The following is a 13,780-nucleotide window of genomic DNA, read 5'->3' as shown; positions in this document are numbered from 1 at the left end:
AGACCTGTCCTTTTCAGTATTCACAGTAGAATTTTGAGAGACGGATTTAATGAGCCTATGCTTCCATTTGGGGTATTATAACAGTTTGACTGTTCAAAAACCCCCACAAAGGCCTACCATTTGTAAAAGTAGACACTCCAGGGTATCTCATAAGGTGCATATTGTGCCTTAACATGCCCCCATTTTTTTACCATTACATGCCAAAGTATGTAGTAAAAAATAATTTTGTGCATTTTTTACATACGGATTGCATTTTTGCTGGGCATTTTGTATATTTCATATGTGCCACTAAGTTCAAACCCCCCAAATTATGCTCAGCTAAGTCTTCTGAGTAAAAGGACACCCCCATTGTATGTCTATGGCACTATTTCGTGAAGCTACAGTGCCATACAGGAGACCTGTCCTTTTCAGTATTCACAGTAGAATTTTGAGAGACGGATTTAATGAGCCTATGCTTCCATTTGGGGTATTATAACAGTTTGACTGTTCAAAAACCCCCACAAAGGCCTACCATTTGTAAAAGTAGACACTCCAGGGTATCTCATAAGGTGCATATTGTGCCTTAACATGCCCCCATTTTTTTACCATTACATGCCAAAGTATGTGGTAAAAAATAATTTTGTGCATTTTTTACATACGGATTGCATTTTTGCTGGGCATTTTGTATATTTCATATGTGCCACTAAGTTCAAACCCCCCAAATTATGCTCAGCTAAGTCTTCTGAGTAAAAAGACATCCCCAATGAATGTCTTTGGCACTATTTTGTGAAGCTACAGTGGCATATTGGAGACCAAGCCATATCAGTTTTTACAGAACTTTGAATTTTGACGCTGGGCCTATATGCAATTTCCAAGCATCTTCGTAAGTTTTAAATTCAAACTACCCCACAAAGGCCTACCATTTCTTAAAGTAGACACCCCAGGGTATTTCAAAAGGCATATTTTGAACCTTAGCGTGGGATAATTTTTCCGCTAGCTTGTACCAGGTGTAGTGGTAATAAGCGTTTTTTCTGCCTTTTTGACACACAAAGTGAGTTTGCACAGTATATTTTGCAAACCTTATGTGTACCACCACTCTATAATACTTTATATGTTGCTCAGCTATGTCGGCTGAGTACAAAAATACCCCCGTATGTACCTTTGCCAGGTATATGTGGACATCGGAGGGGCACATTTGGGACACAGTCATTCCATTTTTTTTCAAACTTTAAATTTTTACGCTGTGCCCATGTCCCATTTTAGAGTATTTTACCAGGCTATATAATCCAAATACCCCATAAAGCCATACCATTTCTTAAAGAAGACATCCCAGGGTATTTCAAAAGGCATATTTTGAAAATTAGTGTGGGATCATTTTTCCGCTAGCTTGTACCAGGTGTAGTGGTAATAAGCGTTTTTTCTGCCTTTTTGACACACAAAGTGAGTTTGCACAGTATATTTTGCAAACCTTATGTGTACCACCACTCTATAATACTTTATATGTTGCTCAGCTATGTCGGCTGAGTACAAAAATACCCCCGTATGTACCTTTGCCAGGTATATGTGGACATCGGAGGGGCACATTTGGGACACAGTCATTCCATTTTTTTTCAAACTTTAAATTTTTACGCTGTGCCCATGTCCCATTTTAGAGTATTTTACCAGGCTATATAATCCAAATACCCCATAAAGCCATACCATTTCTTAAAGAAGACATCCCAGGGTATTTCAAAAGGCATATTTTGAAAATTAGTGTGGGATCATTTTTCCGCTAGCTTGTACCAGGTGTAGTGGTAATAAGCGTTTTTTCTGCCTTTTTGACACACAAAGTGAGTTTGCACAGTATATTTTGCAAACCTTATGTGTACCACCACTCTATAATACATTTTATGTTGCTCAGCTATGTCGGCTGAGTACAAAAATACCCCCGTATGTACCTTTGCCAGGTATATGTGGACATCGGAGGGGCACATTTGGGACACAGCCATTCCATTTTTTTTCAAACTTTAAATTTTTACGCTGTGCCCATGTCCCATTTTAGAGTATTTTACCAGGCTATATAATCCAAATACCCCATAAAGCCATACCATTTCTTAAAGAAGACATCCCAGGGTATTTCAAAAGGCATATTTTGAACCTTAGCGTGGGATCATTTTTCCGCTAGCTTGTACCAGGTGTAGTGGTAATGAGCGTTATTAAATTAATTTTGTAACTTTTTAAAACTTTTTTTACTTTTTAAAACTATTTTTTAAACTTTTGTTTTGCTTATTAATTTTTTTAAAGTTTCCTAAACTTTCGTAAAACTTTTTTTTTTACAGATTTAACATTTTTCTAAGCTTTTTCTTTTACCGTTAACCCCTAACTAGCAGTAAGCAGCACTAACAGTAAATTCCCCATTTTCCCATAACTCCCACCCACCCCAGCTAGCAAAATATTTAATTATACAATATTTAAATTAGTTAATTAAATTAATTTAACCCCTGAGGGTTAAAAAATAAATAAAAGTTAATCGTCAGGGGTTAAAAAAAAATTAGATCACAGTATAATACTGTGATCTGTATTTTGATCACTGTAGGCAGTGATAGACTGGCAGGTAAGGGGTTAATTTTTATTTGGACTGGGTAAAGGGTTTATTTTTTTTTTATTTTTTACTTAAACGTTATTAAAACTTTTTTTTTACTTAATTTTTTAACTTTTTAAAGCTTATTTTAAAACTTTTTTTAACGTTAACCCCTAGTTAGCCTAACACTAAATCCCCCAATTCCCCACTAACTTCCACCCTCCCCAGCTAGCTAAATTTATCATTTTAAAATATTTAAATTAATTAATAAAATAAATTTAACCCCTGAGGGTTAAAAAAAAAAAGAATTAACCCTCAGGGGTTAAAAAAAATCAGATCATATTAAAATGTAATCCCTGCCAATTGATCACTGTAGTCAGTGATCAATTGGCAGGGAAGGGGTTAATTTTTTATTAATATGGGTAAAGGGGGGTGGGATTTTTATTTAACTTTTTTTTTTAACACCAGGGGGCAGGATCATCACTGATCCGGCTCCCTGCACTTCACAGTGAACCCGGAAGTGCAGGGAGGCGGAGGTGAGTATACAGAGCACATGTGCCCGCTCTGACATGCTGTCAGAGCGGGCACATGAGCTGGGACAGCCCGATCCGGTGCTCCCGGTCTGCCTCTAATGCAGAGGCAGACCGGAGCACCATTAACCCCACGATCGCCGCGATTGCGGCGATCTGGGGTTAATTTTACCGCGTGACGGACGAGGTCCGTCACCCGTCGTTAAGGGCATCCCCAGGATGACGGACCTCGTCCGTCACCCGTCGTGAAGGGGTTAAGGACGAAATAGTCAAAATGGAAAAAATCAACAAGTCAGCAATGCTTTCCGTTTGATTACTCTGGCCTTAAATTTGAAATTCACCTTAAATTTACACTGTAGTAAATAATCCTGAATGTGTATATATATTCATATATAGTGTATAGTCCAAGGAGTTTATTTACTAAACATTACAATATGGAGACAAGTAAATCACATGTTGCAAAAACTGGAAATTTCCGCTCAAAGCCCAAAAATGTCAAATCTGTTGTTATGGCTATACATTTATCAAATTTCCTTCCAATTTCACAAAATTCACTTTTTAGTAGCTGCGGCTCTTTACCTCCCCTAACCGCTCCTCTCTATATGTATAAATTGACTGAACACTTAAAGTTTTTTGATTTTTTACTAAATACTGAATTGGAACACATTGAATTTCAAATTGCAAAATGTGGCCAAAATAGATGATTTGAAAAAAATCTCAACTCTCCAATTAGCAACATGTTGACTATTTTAGCTTGAATTCTGCCATTGCGATTTCAATTCCCTACAGTATGAAGCATAGTGAATAACCACTAGTGATTTTGAAAGTAATTCATTTTTATCTTTTTAAATAATGACTTTCTTTCCACAATTTTTCATAGATACAATTAAAGTTGTCCATAGTGGGAATAGATATATAACACACAGCGCCCCAATATATTGTTAAACAAGGCATTTTTAGATACATTATCAACGCACTACTGATTTCAACATGTTGTTCCGTCAAATTGTTCTTAATCAAATGGTTTGTATTTTGAATTATGAATCATTCAGAGATCAATGACTCACTTACAGGTCTGTTGCTCCCACTGAAAATGATTTTATATATTATTTTTGCCATTTATACAGTGCCAACAGATTCCGTAGCGCTTTACAATATTATGAGAAGGAGATTTACCTATAAATAGGACAATTAAAAAAAAATATGAGAGGAACGATAGGCTAAAGAGGATCCTGCTCAAACGAGCTCACAGTCTATAGGAGGTGGGGTTTAAAACACATTAGGACAAGAAATCGCAATCAAAATAGGTGGGAGTGAAGCAGAGCTGGAGGAGAGAGTAAAGTGCTGACCTTTAGGATAGAGCAAGAGACAGGTATGTAAGGTAGTGATTAGTCTGGGAGGCCATAAGCTTTCCTAAAGAGATGGGTTTTAAGGCACTTATTAAATGATTGAAGACTAGGGGAGAGTCTGATGGCGGTAGGCAGGCTATTCCATAGGAAGGGAGCCACCTGCGAGAAGTCCTGCAAGCGCGAGTTGGCCGTAAAGGTGCGAGCAGCGGACAGGAGAAGGTCATGGGCAGAGCGGAGAGACCGAGAAGGGGCATACCTATGGATCTATATCAAGATGCTTCAATAATTAATTCGGACAGCAAACAGCCTCAATATACAAATTTAGCTACTTTCATTGTAACTGAGTTAGGGTAGGAGTTCCAAAAACTGGGTAGTTGTTAGTATAGATGCCAGGCTAAGAATATTAATTAAAATATATTGCATGAGTACATGTAGTGTGCTACTATATTATATGTGTGCAGGTATAGTGTACTAATATATAATATACTTTATGTTACCAAGGGCCTCTTCACTTTTTGTTTCTGTCAACATTACGTATATATATATATGTATGTATGTTTGGAGTCCAGACCGGATTCCCTTTGGGTTGAGCACCATGAGTGTTTGGATAGTAATATTACTTTAACAATATTTATTTTGATATAGAGTAGATATATCACAATGCATTATTAATGTGTACTCAAAAGCACTGTCACTTTAATTCATTTGTTTTAGAACTTCTTTTTTTTTTAATAGTTTTTGCTCACATTTTGAGAAATGTATTAACAATTCACATACAATGTTGTCCTTATCTACGGAATTTGATGGAGCCATATAAATAAAATAATAATAATAATAATTATTATAATTATATAAATTAAATTAACACATTTAATTTATATTCATTTAGCACAGTCACAATTTAAGTAGTTCGTCTCCCATGTTAACATCAACATACGACCCACCGATATTGGGGTACTGTGAAGTAGTGGTGGGCTTAAAACAATATGGCCATATGGTGGAACTGAATCCCCATATTCGAGAGGTGATTTGAAGTAGCCTTGTACAATTTAAAACTATATTTTTGTGTGTGTGCTGTCCCTTAATCAACTTTACCTTGTATGTCAATACTTGTTTAAATGACCAATGTATAATTGTAAAGCTTTGAGGAATACGCTGGTGCTATGTAAATGCTTATAATAAAAATAATTAAATGTGTGTATTCTTATGTCACATAAAGCGATGTGTTACATTCATTTAGTAAATTCTGTCAATGCAGCTTTTACCTGTATGATCTTTGCCCTATGTGTTATTTCCTTTTAATATCTCAATTTCCTGTAAAGTGGAACAAAAACAAAAAAAATCACATCTCTTAATGAACAAATACGTTTCTAAATACTTATCACTGTTATGGTGCAACTTGAGGCAAAGGTTGAATATATCTCAACATGTTCGCAATCTAGCGAGGATATGGTCAGTAAAGTCACGCATAATGCATTCTTAGATCCATTAAAGCAGGCTTCTCCAAACTCTGGCCCTCCAGATGTTGCTGAACTACAACTCCCATGATTCTATGAATGAAATAGACAGGCTGAAAATCATGGGATTTGTAGTTCAGCAACATCTGGAGGGCCAGAGTTTGGGGAATCCTGCACTAAAGTCTGATAAGAGCCAGACTAAATTACTATAAAGCAGGAGTATCATCACTCCGTATGCTATATAGCAGGGGTGCCCAAAAGGCAGATCCCCTGATGTTGTAGAACTACAACTCCCATGATGCTCTGCATGCCTTTTATAATGCTTTAGAATCGCAAAGCATTATGGAAGCTGTAGTTTTAAAACATCTGGGGATCTATCTTTTGAGCAACCCTCCTATGTAGGGTATATTGCTTTCCATTCACCAATCTCCATCATTTTTTTTCACCAATTAGAACTATGTATTTAAAGCTATTTTTTGCAAATTATATTTATCGTGAGCGTTTTTATTCACGATTAATCATAGTAGTGTGATTATAATAGCTATGTATTTTGATAGTTAATTTAGCTATTGTTTTCTTGTTGACAAATGAGGAAAATTAGATGGATCATTAATAATTGCTACTTTTTCACATACTGTTCCTTTTCACCATGATTTTTTTCAGTTGTGGATGGTTAGTGTATAGTCTCCTTAAATTGTTTCAGACTGTAATTGCCATTTGGGCTAATCTCTAAATTTGTCCTCACTTTGGGAGACGTATAGACAAAGCGCAAAACAAAACCCCTTAAACGTTAACATAATTTCAACCTTTTTAAATTTAGCACTAGTAGAACTTTACTTATCAAACAGAACGTTGTTGTAGTATGTTTCATAGCGGCGTATATTTTATCTCTAACTATCTCTATAATATAACTTTAACAGCACTGTCATGTTTTTTTTTCCTTTTCTCATGCCTATTGTATCTTAATGATTATATTCTTCCCTTACGACTTTAGTTTATTTATATTTATTATCTTTTCTTCTTTCAGAATGCCACCATTTTGTTCTCCTTTTCCCACCATGCATTTTGCCATTTTTGGCACGTGCTTGATGTCTCATGCATACACACCGATTATCACATTTTACCCATCCTGTTTCTCAAAGCCTCAGCTGCACCTCCGCCAGTGATAGTTACATACGGGTACATTTTATATTTCAAATTGATCACAGAAATACATTTAGTTTTGCTATATAGGTTTTGGATGGTTAAGACGCAAATAAAGAAAATTACATTTAATGGTCCATTATTGCAAATTTTTTTACACACAATTTTTTATGATTTTTTATTTTTTATTTTTGCTGCTGTTAGTGGATGCAAACAAAATTAATAATAATAATAACTTGACAATTTAGCGGACTCCTCCAAGCCTTCTCTTGTTGTTAGTACATGCCCCCATTGCATTTAGTAACTATTGACATTTAAATTTCCATCTGGAGGCTCACTTATGCCTTCCTGGTTTCTTGAATATCTTACATCTATCAAAGTAAGGTATCTGAACAGAATCACCTATTGCTGCATGTACTCTTTGTAAATAGTGTTAACTTAAATAGATCACAGAGTCATTCAAAGGTCGTTTTACAGGGTCATTTAAAGGACAAGACAAGTGGTAGGTTCAGAGTCAGGTATGTAGTCAGGTGCATTAGGATATGCTTTGATTCTCAGAAGATATCTAAGGTTGTTAAAAATCAGGGACTTCTACCAATAAGGCCATTATGTTATATAGGTTTTAGATTTTTATTATAGTCATTTCTTTTTTTTTTTTATCAGACATATGATAATCTTTTTTGCAACACTCAATGAATTACATCAAAAAGAAAAAAAGGAGGTTTCCCTTGAAAAAACAAACAAAAGAAAAAAAAAACCACAAACACAACAATAAACCATAAAAACAACCTGATTGTGTCTCCCGTTCTAGCAATTCTAGAACATATGAATTATTTTGTCTGTGATGTGTTTAGTTTGATAGAACAGTATATTATGCGAATAAAAGTCATATTTTTTTCAAAAAGGATGCAGTTAAATGTCTTTTCTATTGAAGTCTATTGTAAGGAATAGATGTTATTGTCACACAAGTCAATGACACTTATTGACTTTAGAAGATAAAGGTCCATCCTTCCCCTGCTGGGAGTTGAACTTGTGACCTTGTTGTATTGGATCATTGAAGAGTTTGAAGAAGACATCTTGTCTGGCTCATGCCATGTTCATAGACAGGGAGCTTGTAATTTGGGCTAGTGGCTGTCATATCCAGGGGGTGCAGAGGTCAACTGGCTAGACAAGAATCCAGCAGCTTCTAATTAATACTCCTTATACTGATACCGGGATGTCAAAGAACCTCTGTGTACAGGATCACAGGTCCCAACTGGGTGCCTATACCACAGCATGCTATCTGACCTAGACTATTTACCATATATTGGATCAGCTTTAACTTAATGAGATCAATGGTAGTTTCTGTTCACCGTAACAATAGTTATTGCTTTTTGTTTAATCCTATGCATACTTGCTCATACTGTAAATATATATATATTTGTATATATATATTTACAGGTAGTCCTCACTTTACGACTTACCTGTTTAATGACGGCTCAGACCTATGACCAGCACTCTAGCACGGGGATTCGAGGGATTCTCCACATTAGAGAGCTGGTCTATGTTGGGGGAGTTTTCCCCAAACATAAATTACAGAGGTTCCCTCTATGGTGCGCTTGTTCTGGGAAATTCCCCCAAACGTAGACCTACTCTGTAGTGCTACCTGACTTACCGTCCAATTAGTTTTATAATGAATGGAACACGGTCTGTAAGTGAGGACTATCTGTATACAGGGATCAAACTTCCAAGTCCTATTAGCCAGGCCTACAAGTAAGCCTGCAGGGCTGATGGCACCCTCACTATGGGAGAATTTCCACTTGCCCATGGCTAGTAGATAAGTAGAACGTTTATTAGATATATAATATAATGTTTTCTACTCCCATACTACACAGATGATCATTTAATTTGTGCAATTATTCCCCATAATAAATAGGTAATAATGCACAGATTGAGCACAGTTTGGGGAGGAACTATTCTCAGGCAGAACCAGGACATGCAGCCATTTTAATCGAGGACTGTAACTCCCACTAAACTCATGTATGTCCAAATCCTGCCCTTATCATAAAGTCCTCACCCAAAGAAACGCCTAACACATTACATTGCACACTAAACACTACACCACACTCTGCTATCACTGAATATTAACCCCTACAGTATACTAACACTGTCCCTAAACATGAATCTCTTTACAGTACCTTAGGAAGTCCCAGGTGGGGGGCATGAAATAAATGCTTTTTGGGGGGTTTGAGACGCAGCAGTGAGGGAGCTGTGTTATTATTATCGCCATTTATATAGCGCCAACATATTCCGTAGCGCGTTACAATATTATGAGAGGGGGGATGTAACTCTAAGTAGGACAATTACAAGAAAACTTACAGGAACAATAGGTTGAAGAGGACCCTGCTCAAACGAGCTTACAGACTATAGGAGGTGGGTATTAGAAACGCTAGGACAGGAAATATCAAATAGGGTGGGAGTGTTCTCTTCCTGCACAGCTCTCTCAAGCTCCTTGTTGTGGTCACTCTGGCCGAGTATCACTAAAAGGCACAGATAGGAGCTGTGCAGGAAGAGAACAGTGATTCCATGAGATCTAGTGATTACCGTGATCTTATGTATGTGTCTGAGAATGCTTATGAATGTGTGTGAATATGTGTATGTGTCATTGTGTATATATGTGTGTGTGTGTGGGTGAGTGTGTGTATGGTGTGTGTGTGTGAGATTGTGTATGAATATGTTTATGAATTTGAATGAATGTGTGTGTGAGAATGTCTGTCTGTATCTATCTATCTATCTATCTATCTATCTATCTATCTATCTCTACCATTCACAAATTCTGCACCTACAGGCTCATTAAAAATACACTTGGCCCTGTTTGTGGGGCCATGATGTGAGTGTGGGAGTCATGACAGTGTGCTTTCACACAAACATTATGGATGCTGGAAAATGTGTTCATTATATCTCTGTGAGAGCTGCACATACAAGGAAGAGAAGAGTGTGAATAAGGGACAAAATAAATTTTTACCTTTGTAGATAAAAATCCTTGCACCAGCCCTGCCTCTATTCTACAATCGATATTATCATCCTACATTGCACTTACACTACACATTACACTAACCTTTACTACTTATACTATACCATAAATTCGTAATATAAAAACATAAAATATTACTTGTGTAATATAAAAAAGATACATAATGACAAAGAGTGTATTATGAGCAAATTGAGCAATATCATAGTTCTGGAGTCATCTTAATAAGCCATGAGGTCTGTATTTTGTTCTCATAAAACACAGTCCACCATTCTATATATATCACCTTGAAGTTCCGAATGTGGGTGTTTATGTGTATGTATACAGCCAAAGACTGGTCTGGTGGGGAGATCAAAGATTTCTCTAACCAGCCCAGGGCAGCATTCTGTGGCAGGTAGGGGGGCAGGGAGACTCTAGTCTGAACCGAAGGTGCCGACTGAGAGTATTCCTCTTGTGAGCCCAGCCATTCAATGTCCATTCCGATACTGCACATTGCAGGAGGTAGCGAGAAGAAGGTACTTAGTCTGGACCCAGTGGAGATGCAGGCTAAAGTGCCTCACCACTGGACCACCAGGTATATGCATGTCCCCTTTCCCTGGCCAAAGGTAGGAAGCCCGGAGAGTGGAATAAACCTGCATAAAGTCAAATTAATGTAAGGATACCACCTAGGGATTCTGAACTTGGGAATTGTCTGCTAGATGGTTGAAGGAGCAGAACTTAGAAAAGCCCTTCTTGGTTTTGGTCCTCTGGTTGCTTGGTGGATAGGTCCAATATTTTCTATACTTAATTATGGCAATCCTAACACCTCAATTACAGCCCCTATCACTCCAGCACAGCCTACTACCAGTGCCGCTCCTAAGATTAGGTTCTGGATCCGTCCCTGGCATTGATAAGCTATTTGGGCACCGGTTAGCTATTTTGAGACAAATATAGCACTGGGTAGATTTATGGGGCCTGAGATGGCACTGGGAAGCTGGGCACAAAGGTGACACTGAGAAGCTTCTGAGGGATGAATCTGGTACTGTGGGTTACATGTTACCTGGTAAATTTAGGGGTCCAAAGAGGTGAAGTGGTTTCCATAGAAAATGGTGTGGTTAGAACTGTTATGTTTGTGAAAGGAAGCAATATAGCCACCCTGACCTGGGGAGCCAAAAATATTGTTACACCCAGGTAGTGACCTTACGATCAGCCCTGAATTGGGGTGCTGTGTAATGGACAGTTGAAAGAGATGGATTTGGAAAAACACTTTTCTTGATTTTTCTCTTTCAGTTGCTTGGTGGATGTTTCCCTAATTTTGTACCCTTAATTGACAATATCACTTAACTCTCCAATGTAGTATCCTTATCTTCAAGATAGCTGAAAGAGCAAGGTTGAGAAGAGCCCTTTGCTTAACTTGGTCTTTTATTTGCTTGTTGTTCCCTGATTTGGTACCCTTAATTAAGGCGATCCCACACAAGAATATCAAATTAGGGAGCTATCTACTAAAAAGTTTAAAGAACAATATTTTTGGATTAAATTTGGTTCGTCCAAATCGGTGTTTTCTGATTTTCAGGCTAACCGAAACTTGAAAATTAACAAAACAATAGGAATTTCACATGCACATCCTTATTTGTTTGTAAAATGTTGTATTGTTTTAGATGTATTGCACCTTTTTCATCCCCTCTACACACACAGACTACAGTCCCTATTCACATTCTCGCTATAGCCCCTTTACTCACATCCCTATACGCACACTTGCTAGATCCTCTATAGCTATACGCACTACATCCCAAATGCACACACATCATACATCTTCTGTACACATAAACCAAATTTACCATAAATTTGGCACTGGTTGTTATATATTTTTTTCTCTATATATTTCTAGTTAAAATTAGTGATGTACCGAACTGTCCGCCGGCGAACAGTTCCCGGCGAACAGTTCCGCGGGCGAACACATGGGCGGTTCGATCCGCCCCCTATTCGTCGTCATTGGGCAAACTTTGACCCTGTGCCTCTCGGTCAGCAGACACATTCCAGCCAATCAGCAGCACTCCCTCCCTTCCACACCCTCCAACCTCCCTCCCAGCATCCATTTTCGATTCATTCGGAAGATGCATGCTTAGTGAGAGGAGGGAAAGTTTAGCTGCTGCTGATTAGATAGGGAAATTGATAGCTAGGCTAGGGTATTCAGTGTCCACTACAATCCTGAAGGACTCATCTGATCTCTGCTGTAAGGACAGCACCCCAAAAAGCCCTTTTTAGGGCTATAACATCAGGCTGCTTTTTTTTTTTTTTTTCCTGTGTAATGTAATTGCAGGTGCCTGCCTGCCAGCTTCTGTGTGAGGTTCACATTGGATACTGTGCCTACTTGCCCAGTGCCACCACTCATATCTGTTTTAACAATTGGTTAAGCTTTAGATTTAAAATAAATAATTTGTTTTCACTGTAATAGAAGAGCAGTTGCCTGCCTGCCAGCTTCTGTGTCAGGTTGGATGCCTTGCCCATTTGCACAGTCAGTGCCACCACTCATATCTGTTTTAACAATAGCTTAAGCTTTAGATTTTAAAGAAATCATTTTTTTCACTGTAATAGAAGAGCAGTTGCCTGCCTGCCAGCTTCTGTGTCAGGTTGGATGCCTTGCCCATTTGCACAGTCAGTGCCACCACTCATATCTGTTTTTTTTTGTTCAATATTTTTTATTGAGTTTTCAAGTATATAGTATCGTTAATACAATCGTTAATACAACTGAACCTTGACAAGGCATGCGGTACATTCCATTTAACATTAGGGTATTATTTCACAGATAATAAAACTTTAAACGTATAGAGATTGAGTACATAAGTTAGTAATGGATTTCACAGAGGAGATCAACACAAGTCTATAGTATTTCCCGCCATAGCCGTGCCAACCAAGTTACTCAATACATTAAACAAAAATTGGTACCATTAAGTTTAGCTGCCGATTTTTCTAATGCTATACATTCACCGCTCAGCGTTAATAAGGTAGGTTCAGTTATCACCTATTGTTAACTTTAACCAACTGGTGGGAAAGGGGGAGGGTAGAGGGTGGAGGAGGGGGGGGGGGGTGAGGAGGGAAGGGAGTTTTAAGACCTGTCTACGCTGAGAAATCAATTTACTCAAGATTTCCTGAGCGCTCATTCTATTGGGCTGGTTTTCTCCAAGTATCCCACTTTTCCCATGCTGTTTGCCAAAATGGATTCTTTGTTTGTATTTGCCGTGCTGCTATTTCATATGATTTAGTGGTCTCTACTGAGTCTAGACACTTATTAATGTCCGGGGGGGAGGTGTTGTTAGCCACAATCTACCTATGTTCATAAGAGCTGCAATGATGACATGATACATGAGATACCTGTCTATTTTCTGTAGGCCCTGAGGAAATGCTAGTAGTAGGTACGTTTCTGGTGTGAAAGGTATGGTCCTGCCAATAAGGCCTTCAATGGCTCTCGAGGTGTTTTCCCAAAAAGGTTTCAGATTGGGGCATGTCCACCATATGTGGAGCATCGTGCCCAGTTCACTGTTGCATCTCCAGCAGAGTTTAGACTTCCCCCTGTCATATTTGTGTATTATAATTGGTACTACATACCAACGATATAGTACTTTTCTACTTGTTTCTACGTGAGATGCGTTCAATGTTAGTTGTTTGTGGGCTAGTAGTATTCTTGACCAAGCTTCGTTTGATATATCTACCCGTAACTCTTGTTCCCACGCTCGTACAAATTGTAGAGTTTTGGGTGGGGTATCAGTACTAAG

Source organism: Pelobates fuscus, chromosome 1 (genome assembly GCF_036172605.1).
Source record: "Pelobates fuscus isolate aPelFus1 chromosome 1, aPelFus1.pri, whole genome shotgun sequence".
Lineage (NCBI taxonomy): Eukaryota > Metazoa > Chordata > Amphibia > Anura > Pelobatidae > Pelobates > Pelobates fuscus.
This window is presented reverse-complemented; position numbering follows the sequence as displayed.